The following is a 23,459-nucleotide window of genomic DNA, read 5'->3' as shown; positions in this document are numbered from 1 at the left end:
TAACATGAGAGTTGATGAAAAGAGCTAAAGAGTATTTAGAAGGCTAAGTGAGAGAAAACAGCACTGAGGCAGTGGCTTTTGAGTAAGAACCTAAACGAATGAGGAACCCTACTGTCTCAATGTCTAGGGGAAGAAAATTCCAAGGAAAGGCTTTGAGGTAGGAACATCTATTATGTTCAAGTCTCAGTAAGGAGGCCAGTGTGGCTGCAGCAGAGTAGTATACCATTAACAAGGGAGGAGGGGCACAACAGATCAGGTAGGGCACCTTGTAAATCACAGTGAAATTTTGACTTCAACACTGAAATAGCCAGCTATTAAGTGAATTTCAAGAAGGAAACTACTCAAGCAATACATTTTTCAAGCATTACATTTCAATGGGATCAATCTAGTTACACATTGGTGTAGAGGGGCAAAAGAAACATAAATCTATTGCAATAATGCGCAAGACAAATGATGGCTTGAAATTGGATCAGGCCATAGCAGAATGGGTGGAGAATTCCTGTTATATTTTAAAGGCAGAGATGACAGCATTTTCTACAATGCCAAAGGTGAGGTATGAGAGGAAAAAAACGTCAAGGATGGCTAACCATCCTAACTGACATGAAAACTGGAGTTTCATTAACTGAAATGGGCAACACTGCAGAAGAAACTGGTTTGAGGGAAGAACAGCAGGAGCCCAGTTTCATACTTTTAAATTGATATACTTAACATTCAAGGGAGTTGTCAGGTAGGTAACTGGACAGATGACAGTTTGTCATTCAAAAGAGAAGTCCGGGATGGTGATATATGCATGGGAATCATCAGTTTACAGATAGTATATAAAATCATGGAACTGATTAAATGACCCAGGAAGTGTGAATAGAAAAGTGGAAGAGCTGAACCACAGAGCACTCCAGCTGAGTGGGAGAAGGAATAGCCAGAAAGAAAATAAAAACCTGGAAGTTAAGTTAAAAAATGTTTTAAGGAAGAAAGTGACTCGACTGGTTAAATCACACCAACAGGTCAAATGTAATTGATAAGGACTGAAAAAGAACCACTGGATTTAGTAACATCCCTCTGGGTTACATATTTTTTAAAACCATAAATAATACAATTATTTATTTTTTCTCCCAACTGAAACTCACTTTTAAACATGTTTACTTCCCTAAAGAATGCTGTCACATCCAAAGAGTCCATAAAATTATACTACAAAGCTATATCTACCTAAACAATTACCTTGGATATTTCATGCTATTTAAACTGTTGTGAATTGAACAACAAAATATTTAACAATGACATTTAGCTTAAAACTTGCCAAAAATAGAAATCCAGAGCAGTTTATTTTTTCTTTTTTGGCACTTTAACCAAATTAAAGATTTGTTTTCCTAGAATACTTCACATGTCAAGTAAAGCACAGTCCGTCTAGTATGACTAAGAGTTGAAATCTGCAGGCTTAACTGCCTGGGTTGAATCCATGCCTCACCATCTATTAAGTGTGTCTAACTTTGGGCAAATTATTTAAATTCTGTGCTTGAACAGTCTCATCTCCAAAACGTGAAAGACAGTAATATTTACATAAGGTTACAATGATGATTAAGTTAACACAAGAACTTTTACAGTGGTGGACACATGGTAAAGTATCCAGATTATTACTTCCAAAAGGAAGAAATTCAAGTTTTTCTACTTCATTTTTCCTTTCAAACAGGAAAGCTATTATGTCAAGTCTGACCCAACAGGGGTGTTGCAGAAATAACTAGTAACTTCCCAAAGCCTAACTAACCTATCCTCTTCAAACTCATTACATTTGCTCATTAATACACGCATCTGGGAAAAACCAGGGCAAGTGCCCTCAGGCCTGCGATTACTACTTTCTTCAAGAGGTGAACAGATAGTGGTCTACTATAACAGGTCTTCTAACCTATTTAGTCCTATTAGCACTTAGTCCTCATTACTAACATTCCCCACACAACAGCCTGAAGGAAATTCCAAGAAAGTAATCAGATCTCTCCAAAGTCCTTCAACAGATTCCTATTGTGCCCAAGACAATCTAGATCTTAAACATGGACCTTTTAAGGACCTGTACATTATGCTTGATACTTGCCTACTTTTCCAACTTCATCTGCTACTCTATGCATTCTTGGTGACTATTCTCCAGTAGTATTTCTTGCTCTGAGGCCAAGATTTCCCCCCCAATACCTGTGCTTTCAGGTAAGATAATCTACTTCCAGACCTCAATTTCAACATCAGTTCCTTTAAGGTCTCTTCGCTAGCAGCACCCTCCCACCTCCATATTCTAAATTTGGTTCCCTTAAATATCATCTCACTCTGTTCTTTTCCTTCAAGGATCTAAACTGTGAAAGTGCTATTCACTTTATTTCTTCCCTCAATGGTCTATAATAATATTCAAGAGGGCAGGAGACAGTATGTTTTGCTCATCTGTATGTGCCCAAGTCTAATGGTGATTTTCAGAATAAGCACTCAAATGTTTAATGAACAAACATCTCTAACTTGAAACCTGGGAGTCATGCCAAATCCCTCACTCTTCCTATCACAGCCACCACCAAATCCTCCTAAATTTACCCCCTTCTAATCCCAATACCATTGCTTTTGGCCAGGCCAGGTCATTATTCTTCCTATTTTAGTATCTTCCTTATTTATCACCTACTCCAATCTTATTCTCCTCTATGCCATTTCCACACTGCTATCAGATGACATTTCTAAAAATGAAAATCTGATGTCACTCCCCAGTTTAGAATCTTTCAATAGTTCACCACTGGTTTCTGGATAAAATACAAACTTCTTAGCATGGTATTAAAACTTTTATAATCTGGCCTTACCTCTCTAAGATTCAGTTCAGCTCCCTTTCTCTTAAAAGCATTTCCTGACCTCTTAAAAAAGTCAATTAGGTACCCACCTTTGCATGGCTCTAGCCTGTGCCCACCTCTATCACATGGTGACATTATCTCATCCATCTGTCTCCCTCACAAGGCTATGAGTCCCTGAAGAACTATTATACCTTTTTGCATCCCCAAAACCAGAAGAACATGACCCATAAAATAATGGATTTGTAAAATTAAGAAATAAATTAAGCTGAACCTATAGTGAACAACAGCCACACAATGACAGTAACAGAAACACAGAGGTAGAAACAGCTTTCATACCAAAGAGGGTATCAGTAAAACTTGGACCTATAAAAGAAAATTTTCCATTCCTCTTCCAGATAACCTCAGGACATTTTACTTAACTTTTTCCCATTGTTTTTCTTTGAGGTTGCCTTCAGTGTTCACTTTAGATTTTACTCTCTCAGAATGAGCAAGGGAAGGAGTCAAGAATGTGATTTACCCTAGTACCCACAGAACTAAATATACCTTTAAAAATCACTCTACTTTTCCTCCCTGCCCCATCCCAGCTCAAAATCTATTAAAGCAACTCTAAAGTGAGTTATCAAAACACTCCACTGTTGTCAGTAAAATACTACAGGTTGCTAATATTCTCAACTCCTTGGCTATCCACATCCTTATTAATCTCTGCATTTTTCTTGTGAATAGACCAGATTCATTCTTTCTTATTACCCTTGGGAACACAGTGGATTCCCCAATACCTAGCTGGGCCACAAGTCATCACTGAAAAAGAGGTCACTCCCAGATCTTTCCAGATTTGGACACAGAGATTATACAGATTTTCCTGCTTTCTGAGGTTAAAAAGTCTATTTATCTTTTTATTTTTAAAAAAACCTTCCAGTGAGATAGCATTTCAGTATCACAGCATGCTTCTTGTGGTCTGATTCATGTTAACTTTTAATGATAAAAAACAGTCTAAACAGAATACAATCCAAAACTGTTGTCACAGACCCAAGGAAGATTACTCTAAATGACAGAAAATTTTTCTGATTTGCAATTATCTAAGAAAAAGTACCACCTAATATGTCTGTCTTGTTGCTAATCATTAAAACAAGTCGTCTTCATTCTAAAGTATATGCGAACTTCAGCTGCTCTTTCCATATATGAAATACTCTCAGCAAGCCCCAGTTTGACACTCATAATTCCATTAGTTTACAAAACCCTGAAGTGGTCTCCCTTAGGAACATCTCTTGAGATACGCACAAAAGCCTTAACCCAAACATTTCCAGGTAGAAGTTATCACCTACACCACATCAACTAAACTTAAACCAGTGTATTTCCTAGTCTTTCCAAGGAAACCAAGTGGACCTCACACCTCTTACCATCACCCAGGAAGGGTGTGCATCTGTTCCGAAGGCCCCCCTGGCTCCAGGTCATCCTGGCTGCTGCTGCTCCAGGCTGGGCATCCATGTTGCTGCAGCTTGTGGTTTGTGAGGGGTAGTGTACAGGAAAAGCAGGATGGGATTTCAAGGGAAACAGGAGGGAGATGGCCTTCTGGGAAAATGCCATCACCAACTTAGGTGTTAAGTAGTACCACACACATTTTATTGCAGCACAGTTTAAAAATTTAACAAATGAAAGATTAAAAATAAAAAAAACAAAAATAAAAAAATTAAAAATACAGACGACGTCCAGAGATGCTCTAAAACAGTTAAGTTAAAGATCAGGAAAAATAAGGTCACAGACTTAACAGCCAGTAAAATTCTTTCGAGCGTGGGGAAGGGGATGAGGGTGGGGAGGGGGGGAGGGGGGGGTTGGGAGAGAAAAGGTTTATGTGATCAATCCACTTAAAAATGCTAATGCCTTCACTTTCTCTCCCAAGATGCAAAACTCCAAAGTCAATCAGGAGGCCGGAGAAATTCTTATGAACATTCAGAAAAACTCGATTTTAATCCGGTTAAAAATCATCAGTGTCATTATCATCATCATCATCACCATCATTAAGTATAATAATAAATAATAATAGTAACTAGTAACAACAATAAAAAGGAAATCAGCGGAAAGTCAGGAAAAATGTAAAAACAAAAATGGAATAACTTACTGTAGCTGAAGATCAAAAAAATCTCACTGTAAAAAAACAAAAATAAAAATAGCCCAGATTAGAAAAACGGGAGGTGCAAAAATGTCAAGTCAATAAAGTTCATTTCTTTTCTCTTTCCAAAAGCAGTTTCCACAAAAACCGCAAGGGTAAAGTTCTCAGTAGCAGACAAGCAAAGCCCTTTCCACATCATCAATCAAACTTAAAAATACACGAGGAAGTTGAGAGGTCAGTTTATGAGAGGCTAAAAGGCTCCTCCTCCTCCTACCCAACTGCTGCAGAAAAAATAGAAATAGAAATTTAAAAATTACATCTTAAATCCAAGTCCCGTTTTTGGAAACAATTAAAAAAAAAACACCTGTAAATCTGCTGTAGTGCACATCAAGTTGCATCATTATGTTTAAAATGTCTTTATAAAATCAGTTTTGGAATGGGAATGTGTGTGTTCTGGAAGGGTGGGGAAGGGAGGTTAAAAATCAAAGCTGAGCTCCAGTGAGTAGGGATGGGGTTCGCCTTGCTGCCCTGTGAAAGGAGAAGGGACAGATTGAGTCAGAGTTCCTCAGAAATGTTGTGCCCTAAACCCCCAAGACAGAAACATCTGTCCATTGCATCTAACACATTTTGGTAAAGCGTACATCCCACTGGGATGGGGACAGCTTCTATAGAATCATCGCCTCTACCAGTGACTGTCCTCACAATTCTTCAATGTCAGCAGGTGCCTAAAGTTGACTAAATATGCACCTGTATTCCCTTAAGGGTCTCAAAAAAAGGTCCACATTCCAACATTCAATTTGATAATCAGCAGTTTGGGCAAAGAAAATATAGAAAAACCATGTCAGCAGAGATGAAGAAGTGAGCAAATGTCAAACATCAAGATTATGAAGCAGATTAGTGGGTTTTAAGTCCATGTAGCTTTTACTATGATACAAATTGAAGGGGAACGGTCTACCCTGAAGATACATACTAGAAATGACATCTAGTTTCAGAACCAGTGAGTGGTCAAACCAAAAGACCTGACAGAACCTATCAGGGGGAAAGATGATTTAAATAAGGAGCACATTAACACTCTCAATAACAGAATGAAAAAAAAATCAAATGAAGGAAAGAAGATTATTATGGCTACTGAATATTTAATGTCATAAAACAGATGAAAAGTAAATTATGGTCCTTAAAGAATTTATTTCTGTGGTCCCACTGTTTATAAACTAGAACATACAGCTAATTCCAAGATAGGAATTCTACGAATCTGATACATAATACCACGACAGACTGGGTGTTTCATCAGCTACAACAAGATTTGCAATTAGATTGCAGGTCTTTGAGCAGGTAAGAATGATCATACTTGCGTTTCAATATCCAATCATGAGATTTTATTCTCCTTTTCAAATGTCAGTAAACTAAAAAATTTTAAGCTGCGCTTTTAGAAAGTGTTGCTTGAGTCAATTACGTATGAATGATGACAGCAACAGGTACTGTAACTCTAAAATTATAATGTAAATTTTTAAGTAGTAGCAGACCAGTTTAGGTACGACATGTAAGTTACTTTTATGCTTAGACTGATGTGTTAAATTGTACAAAATGTTAAACTAAATGTACATAGAAAACGTACACTATTTGAATGTTACCTCCTCTGAGTAACTGTTAGGGATGTTCAGTTATAGTGAAACATTCAATTTTCGTCTTTGGAGTCACAGCCTGAACCTGGTACTCAAAAATTTCAGGATATGTTATGTAACCGTGGCTCATCTACAAACAAATCCTTTGCAACAGTGTTACAAGACATAAGCTTAAAAAGCAGCAACTGGGCTTCCCTGGTGGCGCAGTGGTTGAGAGTCCGCCTGCCAATGCAGGGGACACGGGTTTGAGCCCCGGTCCGGGAGGATCCCACATGACGCGGAGCAGCTGGGCCCGTGAGCCATGGCCGCTGAGCCTGCGCGTCCGGAGCCTGTGCTCCGCAACGGGAGAGGCCACAACAGTGAGAGGCCCGCGTACCGCAAAAGAAAAAAAAAAAAAAAAAAAGCAGCAGCTAATGTGAAAACATTTACATCTTTCAAAATCAAGAAGCTGCCTCCCAAGATGTTAAGTTGATGAGCTACCACTCATAAAAATGACCAACTAACTTTAGCACCTAACTGTAATCTTTGCAATTAGCAGTATACCTAGTTTATACTTTGTCAAATCCCTGGGAGATTTGGATCCTTCTTCTAAAGGGGTATTCTCAAAGTAAGGGCTGCCAACCAGCATCACATGGCACTTATTAGAAATGCAAATTAGCAGGGCCTACCCCAGGCTTACTTAATTAGAAAGTGGTGGTGGAGAGCCCAGCAATCTGTTTTAACCAGCCCCCTGGTTGATTCTAATGTCTGCTCATGTTTAAGAACTACTGTGTAGAGTTTAATAAGGAATCTCTATCCTCTAGTTAAGATCGATATAAAATAAATACGAGAACATTATAACATATCATAGTAAATGCTATATTATACTATAAAACCCTATAATAATCCTTTTCCCCTTTATAAACCCCCGATTTCCAATATCTAAGAGAACACATGCAGTTGTCACACCAAAGTCAGTTCTCTAGTAAATCTATTATGTACAAAACCTTAAACTTCCCTAATCCCAATGAGAACGAATCAGTACATATTAAGTATGACCACATAATGCTCCTCAAAGATAACAACTAATAAAATTACTTGAAGACAGATACTGTTAAGGCAGTTACCAGTAATAACTAATATACAAAAACTACTGTCAATAATAAAACTGTTTCTGTACACTTTTTAGCCTTCTGGCAACAAATGACTTGAGTTACAGAAAGCAGAAATTAGAACAGGTAAGATGCATAAGCCCCCTTATAAGTATAAAACTGCATTCCAGAAAGTTTAACTGATTTGCCTGTCAGGTAATAATGAACAGGGTGGGAAAAATCCAGTTCTCTTAACTCCTAGGCCAAGGTTCTTTCAACCGTCACATTCACCACTTAAATCTCACACATCCACCAGTTAATATAATCAATCTTTAAGATTAGAATTACTAGCTGTTTTGGAGTTTATTCCTTGCTTGTTTCTAACAGCAATTCCATCCAAAACAAGGTCCAACGCTATGTGAAACACTCTAGAGACCTAATCACAAATAATAAGGTGTGTTTACAAAGGAACAGCAAAACACCACCAGGCACTCCCGAGGCATAAGCATGGGAAACACAAAAAGGTCAGAAGATCTGTAACTTACTCAACCTTCTTAAATCCTTCCTCTCTCCAACGAACATGTAAATGTTACTAATGCCTATCTATTTGAAATCAAATCTAGAATTGTTTCAGGTATTAATTTTGCGGCCAAATCATTCCAGAGGAATATTAAATCAAAGGAAGTGTTACCTTGGTACATGCTGATCCTAAGGAATCCATATTTCTAACATCTCAAGGCAAGAGAAGTGCCCTTCAGTTAATTTCAATTCCCATCAATAGCTGTTCTTAAATACTAATTTCTTACATTTCTCGTTATTTGCCAACAATATATCTATTAGGTGTATGGTTTCCTAAATTAACCAGTCACTGCCCTTATCTCACTTCTAACAGTTCTGCACTTAACTTTAGTTTTAAGTCCATGTAATAATATACTTAGGCTTTTTTTTTTTTTTTTTAAAGGCAATGCTTTTGATCCCTATTACAATATCTACATGGTGAGGGGTCAACAAATGCATAGCTATGTAGAATAAGAGTACTTTTAGTTTCTATCAAAAACGTTCCCTACGGCATGAATTTACCCCACAGTATTGGTTTAAACTGTACTTAATAATATTACTTTTTGTGACAGTAACACATTATGAAAAATAAAACCAACTAAATCTTAGACAACGATTAAAAAAAGCGATTTCTTGGAGAAGTGATTGTGATACCACTTATAAACCTACGTAATTTCTACAAACTTGGCAAAAAACTTTGGTAAAGTTTCAGGACCTAGTAAGTAGTAAGCACTGTAATACTTGCTTAAAAAAAGCATATAGTTATGCATTTTTGCCTAAGTTGGGATGGTCTGGAAAATTAATGCCAAAATATCCTGAAAGTCAAACTTTATCATCTTAGGACGTTACATTAATAATAAACGCAATTCTCGTAATTTAACATTTTCCCAAGATAATTTAGGAATTTCCAGTTACCGCTAGTGTTGTTGTAATTAGGTTCTTGTAAAGATTCAAATATAGTAATTTTAATACCTACTATTCCAATAGGTAAAGCCACTTGACTTAAGCTGGTGGCCAAATTCCTTACTAGTTCTGCTACTGATTTAATATGACCCTGGCAATCGACACTCACGCCTCGGTTCCTGTCTGAGAAAGATAGTAATACCCACCTCAAGCAAGTTCCACTAACTTATATATTTCAAGTGATTTGTAACCTGCAGATAAAAAGCCACCTTTAATTATTAATGTTAATACGTAAATGAGATTACAATTTAAAAAAATAAAATTGAAAATAACTATTTCGAGGTCCATCATTTCTTCAGAAAGGAATAAAATAAATCAGTAAAATATTAAATCTATTGTTATAATATTTACTATTCTTAAACCGTGAGGTGCCCTCCAGAATTTAGAAGCTTGCGGTACAATAAATATCTGCTTGATAACGCTTCCCCACCCCCCGCTCAATATTTAAATTTAACAGGAGGCATCGACACTACATTAACTTGAACTACATTGATGAGCATCTCGATCGTCCCTTTCGTCCTCTCATAGAAAATGAAAGGACAGCATCCGTTAACGCAGGAGACCGAAAAAGAAAACGGACATTTTCCCTGCCGATTGTGGCCTAGAGGACACTAGGTTAAAAATCTACGCAAGGGCTGAGGCCTAAAAAACTCTCGCGCGCGTAAGACCTAATCCCCCAAAGCAAATAAAATAAACGGGGGCCTACGTACTCTACCGAGGGAAGGGTTCCCTCGTCTTCTCTCCCACACCCCCTCGCGTTCCCCGAGAAACCCAGCGCCTCCCCAGCTTCCGCCCCCTCCACTCACCAGGAGGGGGAAGGGAGAAGAGATTCGATTCTGAATCTCCCACTCCCGAGTTCTACGCCGAGAAGCCAACTGCTGCTCGAGGTCCGCAACGCTGCCGCAACAGCTCAGCCTTCGCCTCTTCACAAAATGGCCCCCGCGTCTCCTCTGCCGCCGAGGCGAAGGCCTAACCCCCGCCCCACTCCTGGGAATCCTCCTATTGGCTGCGACTTTTCTAGCTCCCGCTTCTAATTAGACAGTTTTACAGCTCCTCACAATTCTATCCAATCATAATTAGGAGTGGGTTAGACTAACCTAGCGAATTTCCACATGCGTGACAGAAACTAGTTTGTAACTGGTCATTTTTCCTGTCATTTATCGCCTGAGAAATGCTTATTGGCCACTGTACCTGACGGAGAGCTGGGTGGAAACTTGCCTTTGTACCGCGCACCGCTTCACATCCGGGTATCCGGAAGGTCTGATTGGCGGCCGCGGGATCCTATCTGTGCTCCTCAGAGCGCCTAGTAGAACGCCCGCCCACATCTCGGAATTCCCGCGGCGGATGGGGGGAAGGGCGGGGAAGATTTGCTGGGTTTTGTTTGCTAGCGGTTGGAAGGATCCGCCCTTGCCCTGGGCATAGGTAAAAGGAGAAGCTCTCTAAGTTAGTTCTCTGTCCTGCGGTGTGGATAATGAAAACACTTTTCTTAGAGTGGGGAGGGGGCACTAAAGACCAGAAAACTAACCAGCCCTGCAGTTTTTCCAACCCTAGAGCTCCTTCCTGGACACTTCTCAGCCTGTCAAGCCCTTCTTCAGACAACCCATATCTCGGTCAAAACAACTGACTTCCTTACCTCTCCACCACAAAAGGTAAAGAAAGTCCAAAATGCTGGCCTGGAATATACTACAGCACCCATCCTCTGGCCCCAAATCATCTCACTAATACCCTACATGTCAACCAAATTGGCTTATCCGGCTAGCTCTCCCCTGCCCGTCCCCGAAATCTGGTCCCTTAATTCCCCTCACCCTGAAATGGCCCGTCCCCCACCTACTGGCATCGTCTGCACTGCAGTCCCTCTGGTTGTATTATAGCAGCCATGCACGCAATGGAATAGGACCAGCTGTGCTAGGAATGAAAGATATTTCTTTGTGTAGTTAGGGAACGCAAGATGCAGAACACTATCTAGAGAATGTGATGCCATCTGTATACATTTTAAGGAATATATGCATATGTGAATACAGTTGTATGCATTAGTTTTGAATTAATTCTGAATTTCATAGAGGTTCACGAGGAAACTTACCTGTCAAAGGAGAAAATTAAGACAATTTAGTAACGAGTTTAATGTCCTTTACTCAAAGGAAAACAATCCATGGTTGGAAGAGTACAGTGACTCACAAGCCATGGAGCACTCCCCCAGGGAGTTTGAGCAAGAGAGAGTTTTATGCAGCATTAGAAGCTGCAAGGCAATCAGGGCGGGATTGGCTGGGGTTAGGAATATGACCTTATTTAGAAAGATTAAGGAACAAGGAAATAAGTATAGAGCCCAGAAATATGGCGTTTGAGGATTGGCTGAGTGGATGTACTGCGTTTCTGGTCAAACTGAGCCTTTACAGGAACATGAAGTTTCGGTTTGCTGATGTGACACCCCCAGCAGGAGCGACTCCATCTTGGGCCTAGAAATTTATTTTGACATACATTTGGAGAGCGAACCTTCTGCCTTTTTCGTTGGTATGCCTTTCTCTACTGTTTTATGTGCCATATGCATATATTGCTTTAAGCAGATTTAAAAAGCAAAACCAAAAAGCATGTAAGAAAAAATATACTAAAATGTTAATAGTGGTTCTCTCTTGGTGGGAGAACTACGTGTGCTTTTTTTTTTTCACTTCCTTGTGCTTTTCTATATTTTCCAAATTGTCAACTTAGAACGAGTAATCAGAGGGAAAACATCTCCAAGTACTTAAAGCCTCAGCTCAATTGCCACATTGCAGTTTATTTAAAACGACCTCATAGCACTGTGGTTAATTTTACACTCGTCTCTTCTCCCCTTCTAGATAGTACGTCTTTTTTTATTTTATTTTTAATAGTTATTTATTTATTTGGCTTCATCAGGCCTTCCTTGTGGCATGAGGGCTCTTCATTGTGCCGTGCGAGCTCTCTAGTTGTGGCACACGGGCTCAGTAGCTGTGGCACATGGGCTTAGTTGCCCTGCGACATGTGGGATCTTAGTTCCCTGAACAGGGATCGAACCCACGTCCCCTGCATTGAAAGGCGGATTCTTAACCGCTGGACCAACAGGGAAGTCCCAGTATGTCTTTCGATCGCAGAGTTTAATTCTTATTTCTCTCTGTACATGTACATTCTTATTTTCTCTCCTATTACATGTCCTAGGACCTTAAACAGAGTGTCTGAAATTCATGTTAAAGTAATTAATCATTAGCTTTTATTTATCAGGGGAAATTGTTCTTTTCCCAGGACAGTTAGACTATCCTTTCTTTATTAAATATTTTATATAGCACTTATTCAGAGGGACCCAGATGCTGTGAGGCTTGATTGACATGTAATTCATGTAATTCCTGACTTAAGTAAACAAAAGTAAGCACTAGCATGTTTTATTACTCACTGTTCTCATAGAGTAAAAATGTCTATAAAATGTTAATGAAAAGTACTTAAATTCATTTTACCAGAAATCAGTTTTACTGCATGATCTTTATCATGACCTACTTATTAACCAACACTGTATTTGGTGCAAGGGAAGTACTTCAGAGACAGCATTTATGTTTTCAGGGAGTTCACCCCTATGCTAGATGGGGTGGAAGTGGAGGATACAAGAAGAATTAACATCCAGTCCCTCCATCAGGTAGCTTGAATTTACTAAGGATGAGAAAACAAGTGCAAAAATAGCATAATACAAGGCAGAATGCAAAGCACCATGTTGACGATAAACATTCAGGACTTTCTGGTTTTAAGGCTCTGTAAACTTAGGTGGGTGAAATGGAGTGGAGGAAGGTCCCTTTATCTCTTCTGCTTACTCTAAACACCCTTAAACTTCTAAAACTGAATGCTTTTATTAGGTGGCTGTGTATGTAGAAAGAAAGCCATGAGCCAGACTCCAGTAATGGAGGGGAAGTAGGGGAAGAGATAAGGAAACAGAAACAGTAACTCCTTACCTTGGGCTAAAGAGAAAAAACAAAACTGTACTTTTGTCTTTAATTCAAGAAGTAATTGTCTTTGAACAAGGCTTTATGTAGCTTAGAGGTATTGCCAGAATAGTGTATCCCCTGCAACTTTCCCTCCTCAAAGTTCTAAGCCACCTGTCAAGAGGAAGGAGACAAAAGGAAAAGCAGCAACAGCTATGAAATGCCTAATTTGCTTTTTACCTAACTTATTAGCTGAATATTTTCCTCAATATTTATCATCCTACACACCCTCAGCATACCTAATTATCTACCTATTCCATTCAACAAGTCAAATGGTCTTTACTAGTACAATCATCATTGCTTCTCTTCCTCTACATCCTTTATCGTCCAAGGATATCATAAGCAACTTCACTGGAGAGTGAGGGGTGGTCTCTGATGGATCCAGACAAAGCACTTGATTAAAACTTCACAGAGCTTTCTAATACCCAACGCTACTTCATCCTTCTTTACACTAATTTGGAGACCTTTCTGACTGTTGGCAACCTATCTGCTATAGGCAACCATATTCTACCTGAAAAATGACATGATAAATATATTACACACCACTTTTAAGAGCCTTACTCTTTGACTGCATCCTGTTTCTCCCACATTGAGTCTCTCCCCCAAGCTGATCCTGCAAACTGCTGTCATGGTAATCATTTGAAAGCGTTCAGTTTTATTGTGTGACTCCCACACTAAAATCCTATAATAGCACTCTATTCCAGTCCTCCATTTTCACTGTTTCATTCACAGCTCTTCCCTGACTGGCCCCTCATTACCTATCAGTGTTATCCCTTCCACAAGACCCTATGCCTAGGCAGCCCCTGCTGTCCTCCAACAGGCATAGATTCTGCAAAAAAGGTTTTAAACACTGATAATAAAATTATCGGTCACTTTGGATATACACCTTCTCAAGGCTTCTAGTGTTTTGTTTTTTTCTCTTTTTATTTTAAAGCTTTCCAAATGGAAATATCCTATGTACTTATTTTTCTTTCTTTTTTAAAAAATATTTATTTATTTATTTTGACTGCACTGGGTCTTAGTTGTGGCACGTGGGATCTTCATTGCAGCGTGCGGGATCTTTTAGTTGCAGCATGCGGACCCCTTAGTTGCAGAATGTGGACTTCCTTAGTTGCAGCACACATGTGGGATCTAGTTCCCCAACCAGGGATCGAACCCCGGGCTCCCTGCATTGGGAGCCTGGAGTCTTACCCACTGGACCACCAGGGAAGTCCCGCATTTGCTTTTTTCTGATAATTTGTGGTTATTATAAAAAACTGAAATACAGAAAGAGTGAAAGCTTCTATGTGATCTGTCCTCCAAAAATATGCATTCTTAACTATTTGGTGTAGATTTTTACAGATTTTTAAAAAATGTATACATGGACTTATTTTTACCGGAATATTATCATCATTAATCTGTAATCAGGGACTTCTTTCATCTCTTTTTCTTAATAACCAAAACCCTGAGCTTAAAAAATTAAAAAATAAGTAAGCAAAAAATCTTTATCTACAAAGTTTGGAAAAATTAGAAAGATTAAAGCAATTCAGAATCATGACATCTAGTGGTTTTGAGGTTGGGTAGTATTTGATTTTAAGTATTATTGGCCATCATTATGTTAATAATAATAATAGATAACTTTTATATAACTGTGTGAAGCACTTTTCATCTGGCATTTTATTATCCCCATTTTAAAGATGAGGAAACTAAGTCACAGAGAAGTTAAGTCATTTGCCTAAGGTGGCACAGCTAGTTTTGGGGGTTTTTTTGCCTTTTGTTTTTTAACATCTTTATTGGAGTATAATTGCTTTACAATGGTGTGTTAGTTTCTGCTTTATAACAAAGTGAATCAGCTATACATATACATATGTTCCCATATCTCTTCCCTCTTGCATCTCCCTCCCTCCCACCCTCCCTATCCCACCCCTCTAGGTGGTCACAAAGCACCGAGCTGATCTCCCTGTGCTATGAGGCTGCTTCCCACTGCTATCTATTTTACGTTTGGTAGTGTATATATGTCCATGCCACTCTCTCACTTTGTCCCAGCTTACCCTTCCCCCTCCCCATATCTTCAAGTCCATTCTCTAGTAGGTCTGTGTCTTTATTCCCGTCTTACCCCTAGGTTCTTCACGACCTTTTTTTTTTTTTTCTTAGATTCCATTTGTGTTAGCATACGGTATTTTTCTCTTTCTGACTTACTTCACTCTGTATGACAGACGATAGGTCCATCCACCTCACTACAAATAACTCAATTTCGTTTCTTTTTATTGCTTAGTGATATTCCACTGTATATATGTGCCACATCTTCTTTATCCATTCATCTGTTGATGGACACTTAGGTTGCTTCCATGTCCTGGCTATTGTAAATAGAGCTGCAATGCACATTTTGGTACATGACTCTTTTTGAATTATGGTTTTCTCAGGGTATATGCCCAGTAGTGGGATTGCTGGGTCATATGGTAATTCTATTTTTAGTTTTTTAAGGAACCTCCATACTGTTCTCCATAGTGGCTGTATCAATTTACATTCCCACCAACAGTGCAAGAGTGTTCCCTGTTCTCCACACCCTCTCCAGCATTTCTTGTTTCTAGATTTTTTGATGATGGCCATTCTGACCGGTGTGAGATGAGATCTCATCGTAGTTTTGATTTGCATTTCTCTAATGATTAACGATGTTGAGCATTCTTTCATGTGTCTGTTGGCAATCTGTATATCTTCTTTGGAGAAATGTCTATTTAGGCCTTCTGTGCATTTTTGGATTGGGTTGTTTGTTTTGTTTTGTTTTGCGGTATGCGGGCTTCTCACTGCTGTGGCCTCTCCCGTTGCGGAGCACAGGCTGCGGACGTGCAGGCTCAGTGGCCATGGCTCACAGACCTAGCCGCTCCGCGGCATGTGGGATCTTCCCGGACCGGGGCACGAACCCGTGTCCCCTGCATTGGCAGGTGGACTCTCAACCACTGCGCCACCAGGGAAGCCCGGGTTGTTTTTTTGTTACTGAGCGGCATGAGCTGCTTGTAAATTTTGGAGATTAATCATTTGTCAGTTGCTTCATTTGCAAATATTTTCTCCCATTCTGAGGGTTATCTTTTGGTCTTGTTTATGGTTTCCTTTGCTGTGCAAAAGCTTTTAGGTTTCATTAGGTCCCATTTGTTTATTTTTGTTTTCCTTTCCATTTCTCTAGGAGGTGGGTCAAAAAGGATCTTGCTGTGATTTATGTCATAGAGTGTTCTGCTTATGTTTTCCTCTAAGAGTTTGATAGTGTCTGGCCTTACGTTTAGGTCTTTGGCACAGCTAGTTTTTGATGGAGCTAAGATTCTGACTCTAGGAAGTCTGATTCTAGAATGTGTGCATATAACCATTACATAGTTATTAATAATGTAAGATTTGCCAAGGTAAAAAATTTTACTCATTTATAGAACAAATATTTATAAAGTACATGCTCTTTAATAAGCATTGTGCCAAGTACTATGCCAGGTCACAAGAACATAGAAGTAAACAAAATAGAGATTGTCCCTGATCTTCAGAACAGAGTCAAGTATTAAATGAATAATTAGTCAATTGCTTATAATAAATTGTATCAAGTGCTACTAAATATAAGTACAGGGTACTATGGAATCTATATAATATAGGCCCCAGCCCCTTCAAGGAAATGTTGTGAAAATAAATGACTGAAGAAGACTTTCTATTTCTTTGTTATTTCCTCAGTTTCTTTTTTCTCCTTCCTACTAAATGTTTTTCTCCATTTTTTTTTCCTTTGTCTTCTTTGCGTCTCTTCTAATTTTCATCCCAGCAATGACCTAAATCTGGTTTCTTGCAGGTTAAGCCTTCTTTAACACTCTTGCCATCTGTTCTCCTTCTGGCTCTGAAGCACAAGATTTTACCCTCTGGTAATTTTTCATTAAGCTAATCTTTGTACAGCTTACAAAGTGCTTTTCAGCTGACAAGTCTTACATTTCATAATCAGTGCTTATTTTATTATACTATGATGGTAGAAATTGACCTTTTGAGCAAACATCTATATGTTATAAAAATACTATGTGAACTGGCCCAAATCCTTTCAAATATGAAATTTTATTTCACATAGTAATTATCTTTCATATGACCGACCATTATAAAATTTACTCAGGGAGTTTTTAAACATAATTTTGGAGAACTTTCTTAATGTCTGAGGAACATTACAATAGAGTGATTCTTTTTTTTTCTGTACTTTATTTTATTGAAGTATAGTTGATTTATAATGTGTTAATTTCTGCTGTACAGCAAAGTGATTCAGTTATACATACATATATATTCTTTTTCATATTCTTTTCCATTATGGTTTATGACAGGATATTGAATATAGCTCCCTGTGCTGTGCACTAGGACCTTATTGTTTATACATTTTATATATAATAGTTTGCATCTGCTAATCCCAAACTCCTAGTCCATCCCTCCCTCACCCCCTCACCCTTGGCAACCACAAGTCTGTTCTCTACGTCCGTGAGTCTGTTTCTGTTTTGTAGGTAAGATCATTTGTGTCATATTTTAGATTCCACATGTAAGTGATAACATATGGTATTTGTGTTTCTCTTTCTGACTTACTTCACTTTGTATGATAATCTCTAGGTCCATCAATGTTGTGGCAGATGGCGTTATTTCATTCTTTTTTATGGCTGAGTAATATTCCATTGTATGTATGTACCACATCTTCTTTGGTGGACATTTGGGTTGCTTCCATATCTTGACTATTGTAAATAGTGCTGCTATGAACATAGGGGTGCATGTTTCTTTTTGAATTATAGTTTTGTCCATATATATGCCCAGGAGTGGGATTGCTGGATCATATGGCAACTCTTACAATAGAATGATTCTTATCTTTTATTACTACCTATGCCACAACTCCACCCTCAGAATACTGCCTTTTTGTCATCTCAATTTATATTCAGATACCTAAAACCTAGAACATACTCCCTTGCTCACTTTCTCATTGTTCAAAGAACCCTGACTACCATTCCCTTCTGGGGAGTGGTAAAAACAGAATAGTAGGAGTCAAAAAATGGTAAATTTGGGGAATGTGAAGAAATGCTGAATTAGGGATAATTTATCACAAAGAAAGGTGGCATGCATTTGAAATGGGAGATTTGAGCAATGGAGAAGAGATCATTAAAGTCCCTTCCCTTTTATCTGAGTCCTGAAAAGTAAACAAAAGCCTTATTAAGCTTGTGTGAGTATGGTTTCTAGTAACTAAATCAAGTATCCTTTTTCAATTTTAAATTTAAAGTAAATAAAATTGGGGAATGAAAATGTACTAAAAGTGATTTATGGTGATGGTTGCATTAGTCAGTGAAGTTACTCTAAAAATTCATTGTGTTTTACACCTGAAATGGGCATGTGTAAAATATACCTCAATAAAGTTGTTTTTTTAAAGCTACAAGGAAAAAAAATGAAATAACACTAAAAACTCAATCCCTTAGTCACACTAACTACATTTCAAATACCTAATAACCTCATGTGGCTAGTGGCTACCATTTTGGACAGCATAGGTCTAGTATATAAAACTTTTCCATGGTGTTAAAAAATACTTTCTTAAATCTGTTTTAAGATTTCTTAAGTGTGAGTGTAAAATACTTACACTTACAACAGACATATAACCAAAATAGAAAACATGAAAAAATCGAGTATCCTTAACACATCAGTGACTCTTAAAAGAAATATACAATGATAATAAATATTTTAAAAGTTCAAGGCAGCTAGCAAGCAAAGAAATGCATATTAAAAGGACAGTGAATTAGTATTTTTGTCTATGAAATAGGTATTAAAAAAAAAAAGATGCTCCTAATGTTAAGATGGGAAGAAATGGATACTGCTGACAAAAGTGTAAACTAGTACAACTTTTCTGAAAGTTGGTTGGACAGTTTGGAAATAAGTATCAAAGACCTTAAAAGTAGGCATTCTCTTTGACTCAGCAATTCTACTTTTAGTAATTCATCTTAGAAAAATAAATGTGGATGGAAGCAAGGATTTATCTATGAGGGTTTTTAATGCGATATGGTTAGAATGGCAAAAAATAAAAAACCGTCTAAATGCCCATCAATAGGGCGTTGATTAAATTGATGATACATTTATAGAATAGACTATTAAGCAGCCATTTAAAATTATATAATAGAATATTTAATAATATTTTAAAATGTTCATTGTGAATTATATATTGGTTAATGAAAAATAAAAACTTTTTAAAACTAAATGACCTAGAGTACTCAAAGCCATAGAAACAGCAAAGTAGAATGGTGGTTGCCAAGGGCTGGGGGGAGGGGGAAATGGGGAGTTGTTTAATGGGCATAGAGTTTCAGTTTTGTAAAACAAAAAGGTTCTGGAGATTGATTGTACAACAATGTGAATATACTGTTAAAAATAAGACAACAGGCCCACAATGGAGTTGTTTATCCTAAGCCCCATGTTACCAAACCAAGACTTGACTTAATTACAGTTTCAGCTCTCCCCAAAATGGAATCTTAAACCAGCCAGTCAGAATTGCCTAATCCACACTCGTTAGGTAATCTACCTGATAGACCCCTGCCGTCCCCTAAAGGATGCAATAACCAACCACTCTTTTGTCCAGTACAACTCCCTTGCTCCCACTCCCTTCTGCCTATAAAAGTCTTTCTTTTTGTACAGCTCCTCAGAGCTCCTTTCTGTCAGCTAGATAGAATTCTGCCTGATTCATGAATTGTTGAATTAAAACCAATAAGATGTATAAAATTTACTCAAGTTGAATTTTTTTTTTTTTTTTTTTTTGCGGTGCACAGGCCTCTCACTGTTGTGGCCTCTCCCGTTGCGGAGCACAGGCTCAGCGGCCATGGCTCACGGGCCTAGCCACTCTGCAGCATGTGGAATCTTCCCAGACCGGGGCACGAACCCGTGTCCCCTGCATTGGCAGGCGGACTCTCAACCACTGCGCCACCAGGGAAGCCCTGAATTTTGTTTTTTAACAATACTTAACACTATTGAAAATACACTTAAAAATGGTTAAGATAGTAAATTTTATGAGTATTTTACTAAATTTTTAAAAATAAACTTAAAAAAGAAAATAAATGATTCTATTTTTTATTTTAAGTATTTTATTTTAAGTATTATGTATGCCTTTATGCATACGTAAATCAAAATGATAATCATAGTTATCTCTGGGTGTTAGGATTACTAATACATTTGATTTTATTTTTATTTTTCTGTTCATGTCTACCATGAATGTGTGTTACTTTTGTAATCAAAAGAATGTTATTATATCTCCGACTCCTTTTTTTTCAAGTTATTTATTTATTTTTGGCTGCATTGAGTCTTCGTTGCTGCACGCGGGCTTTCTCTAGTTGCAGTGAGCGGGGGGCTACTCTTCGTTGTGGTGTGCAGGCTTCTCATTGCGGTGGCTTCTCTTGTTCTGGAGCATGAGCTCTAGGCGTGCAGGCTTCAGTAGTTGTGGCACTCGGGCTCAGTAGTTGAGGCTCACAGGCTCTAGAGCGCAGGCTCAGTAGTTGTGGCACACGGGCTTAGTTGCTCCGCGGCATGTGGGATCTTCCCAGACCAGGGATCCAACCCACGTCCCCTGCATTGGCAGGCGGATTCTTAACCACTGTGCCACCAGGGAAGTCCTCCAACTCCTTGATGACTGAAATTCCTTCCACATGGAACAAAACCTATAGTCTACATTTAGAAGTACATTAAGCCTAGTGAAAAAATATCAAATGGTATAAATTCACTCTAAAGTGTAATGAGGCTGTCAGGGGAAAAAACAGGAGGTAACTGGTTGCCTGAAAGGGGTAGGAGGAAATGTTTAAAAAATTAGAGATTCAGAAAAAAGACAGCAAAATTACCAACACAAACTTGGCCTACTTCAAAATTTTGTCCAGCACTAATTCTGGTTAGATCATACGAAAAAGTAGAGAAGACCCAAGATCCTTGAGAAATTGCTTGGGCAAGAAGCAATCTTGGGTGCAGAAAAGGCCAGTTTTTATAATTCTGTCATTTAGACCTGGGAAAATATTTTGTTGGATTTTCCTGTTTTCGCTGGGAGATTTATGTGTTCTGGATAATTTGTATACATCCTAATTGTCTCTCTCATTTTATTTCATTTTATTTATACGACATAGGGAAGTCACACAGGGCCCATTAAACATGTGCTCACCCTCCTGGAAATTCCTTTTCAATGTATACACTGAGTGTGCATGACAAAGAGAATTTCATGTACTGATTTAGACTATATTTCACTCAATATATAGTATGAATGCAGTGACCAGCATGCAGAATTTTTAAGAACATCTCATTTTCAAATGTCAAGTTCTGTTGTTGCATAATTACATCCCAATATTTGGTTTGGAAACTATGGTCACAGTGAAATAGATTATATACATTCTTTTACTTGAGAGGGTCCTGGCACACATGGATTGAGCAGGCACACTGATCCCGCCAATGGAGCAGAGTTTTTTCCCTTCAAAGAGATCCTCAGGGCTCCAGAAAATCTCCCACTGTTGTTGCCCTTCAGGAAGAGATTTAAAGATCATTCTCCAACACCAGTAAATTTCTGTTAATCTCAAATCAAATAAATACGTTTTCAGCTTTAGTTTTAGTTGAGAAGTTGGTATGTTAAAGAATGTTTTAGCTCCAACCGCAACACACATAGAGGAAAAAGCACAGCCTTCAAGCTCTGATGTGCAAAGAGTTAACATCTTAAGAGCTAAACAGAACTGTATTAACTCCTCTCTTAACAAGCCAGGAGGACAAGAGGATTCTATAGGACTGAAGGACATCAAAACAGAGAAAAGAATTAGAGAGAGCTCTCTGGAGGAAGCAAGAACTGTAAGTTTATATCTAATACATATTTATAGTCTTTCATTTCTTTCCTTAGGGTGTTTTTGAAAAGAGTGAAATGTTTATTCATTTTGTATTGTGCCTGTCTCCCAGGCATCCAGACACAGTATCACTAGGTCATCTTTAATCCTGTCACCTTCTTAACTTCATACCACGTCCAACTAGTTGGCAAGTATTTTGATTCTCCTTCCTCAGTGTCTTCGTGATCTATCCCACTCTTCCATCCCCCTGCCACCATCCTTCTTAATTCAAGGCCACTTGCCTGAACCACAGCAATATCCTAATGTTCTTCTCTGCCAGTCTCTCTAACTCACTTATGCCAGATGAATCTTCCTAAAGCCCTTCCACAGCTCTAACTCTATTGCTCTTGTGCTCAAAATGTGTAATTCTCACCCATTGGCAGAATGAATACGATGCCTCTAATTTATATGCAAGATCTTCCAAAATATGCTTCCTTTCACTTAAATTCCCACAACTCTTCTTTCTCAAAGTTGTCATGCCTACCTGCTACTGTCGAAGACCACCCTGCTCTTTGCCCATCCCTGATTCTATTGAAACTCTCCTCTGTCTGTATAGAACACTCTGTATCTCCACCTGCCAAAATCCCTCCCAGACTCCAACAACCCTCCCTCCATAAAGCTTTATCTGATCCTTCAAGTAAATGTGAATTTCAATCTTCCTTTACACTTTCATTTTGCTTTGTTCTTCTCAGATTGACTTTTTTTTTTTTTTTTTTTTTTTTTGCGGTACACGGGCCTCTCACTGTTGTGGCCTCTCCCGTTGCGGAGCACGGGCTCCGGACGCACAGGCTCAGTGGCCATGGCTCACCGGCCTAGCCACTCCACGGCATGTGGGATCTTTCTGGACCGGGGCAGAAACCCGTGTCCCCTGCATCGGCAGGCGGACTCTCAACCACTGCGCCACCAGGGAAGCCCTCAGATTGACTTTTTATATTTTACCTTACAGTTAAGTATGTGCTTTTCTCATTTCTCCTCTCCTCATTAATTGTTCACTTATTTTCTTTCTGTTTTTGTGGGAAACTATGTTTTTTATTGTTATGATTGACATACAGCAGTGTATAAGTTTAAAGTGTACAGCCTAATGATTTGACTTACATATATTGTGAAATGATGACCACAATACATTTAGTAAACATCCATCATCTCATATAGATACAGAATTAAAGAAATATAAATACATTTTTCCTTGTGATGAGAACTCTTAAAATTTACTCTCTTAGCAACTTTCATATCTAACATACAGCAGTGTTAATTATATTTCTCACATAGTATATTACAACCCTGAAAATTATAACTGGAAGTTTGTACCTTTTGACTGTCTTCATCCAATTCCCATTCCCCCCTACCCCCAACTCTGGTAACCACAAATCTGAGGGCTTTATTTTTCTTCTCCTTGTAGCAGCTGCACAAAATGGGTACTCAGTAATATTTGTCAAATTAAGTTCAGTCCAAATTCCAGGAGTTCCTGTCATCTTTTCTGATCATTCATACAACCGACACTAAAATTACAGAGACTACACT

The 23,459-nt window shown here is 38.4% G+C and overlaps 2 protein-coding genes across 16 annotated transcripts in view; one reads left to right on the top strand and one right to left on the bottom strand.

The window, feature by feature from the left end:
- HNRNPC (heterogeneous nuclear ribonucleoprotein C) overlaps positions 1-10,086 on the bottom strand; it is a 47,981-nt gene extending 37,895 nt beyond the window's left edge. For 2 of the 15 annotated variants that reach the window (XM_027083697.1, XM_027083702.1), the window contains exons 1-2: positions 9,931-10,068; positions 4,921-4,946 (exon numbers count right to left, since the gene is read on the bottom strand). The gene's annotated coding sequence lies outside the window, so the exon portion shown is untranslated. Of the gene's footprint in view, positions 1-4,194; positions 4,844-4,920; positions 4,947-5,275; positions 5,440-9,270; positions 9,316-9,930 lie in introns of those variants that run through there. The other 13 variants (XM_027083692.1, XM_027083691.1, XM_027083701.1 and 10 more) reach the window with 13 other exon arrangements.
- The window catches only part of LOC113607933 (X-linked retinitis pigmentosa GTPase regulator-interacting protein 1-like), a 148,798-nt gene that overhangs the window by 109,859 nt on the left and 15,480 nt on the right, over positions 1-23,459 (top strand). Inside the window, exon 5 of the mRNA XM_027083705.1 lies at positions 21,820-21,906. The gene's annotated coding sequence lies outside the window, so the exon portion shown is untranslated. The remainder of the gene's footprint in view (positions 1-21,819; positions 21,907-23,459) is intronic.

The sequence above is a fragment of the Aethalodelphis obliquidens genome, unplaced genomic scaffold, assembly GCF_003676395.1.
Source record: "Aethalodelphis obliquidens isolate GAN/ISIS:26980383/991018 unplaced genomic scaffold, ASM367639v1 scaffold51, whole genome shotgun sequence".
NCBI classification, from domain to species: Eukaryota; Metazoa; Chordata; class Mammalia; order Artiodactyla; family Delphinidae; genus Aethalodelphis; species Aethalodelphis obliquidens.
This window is presented reverse-complemented; position numbering and strand designations above follow the sequence as displayed.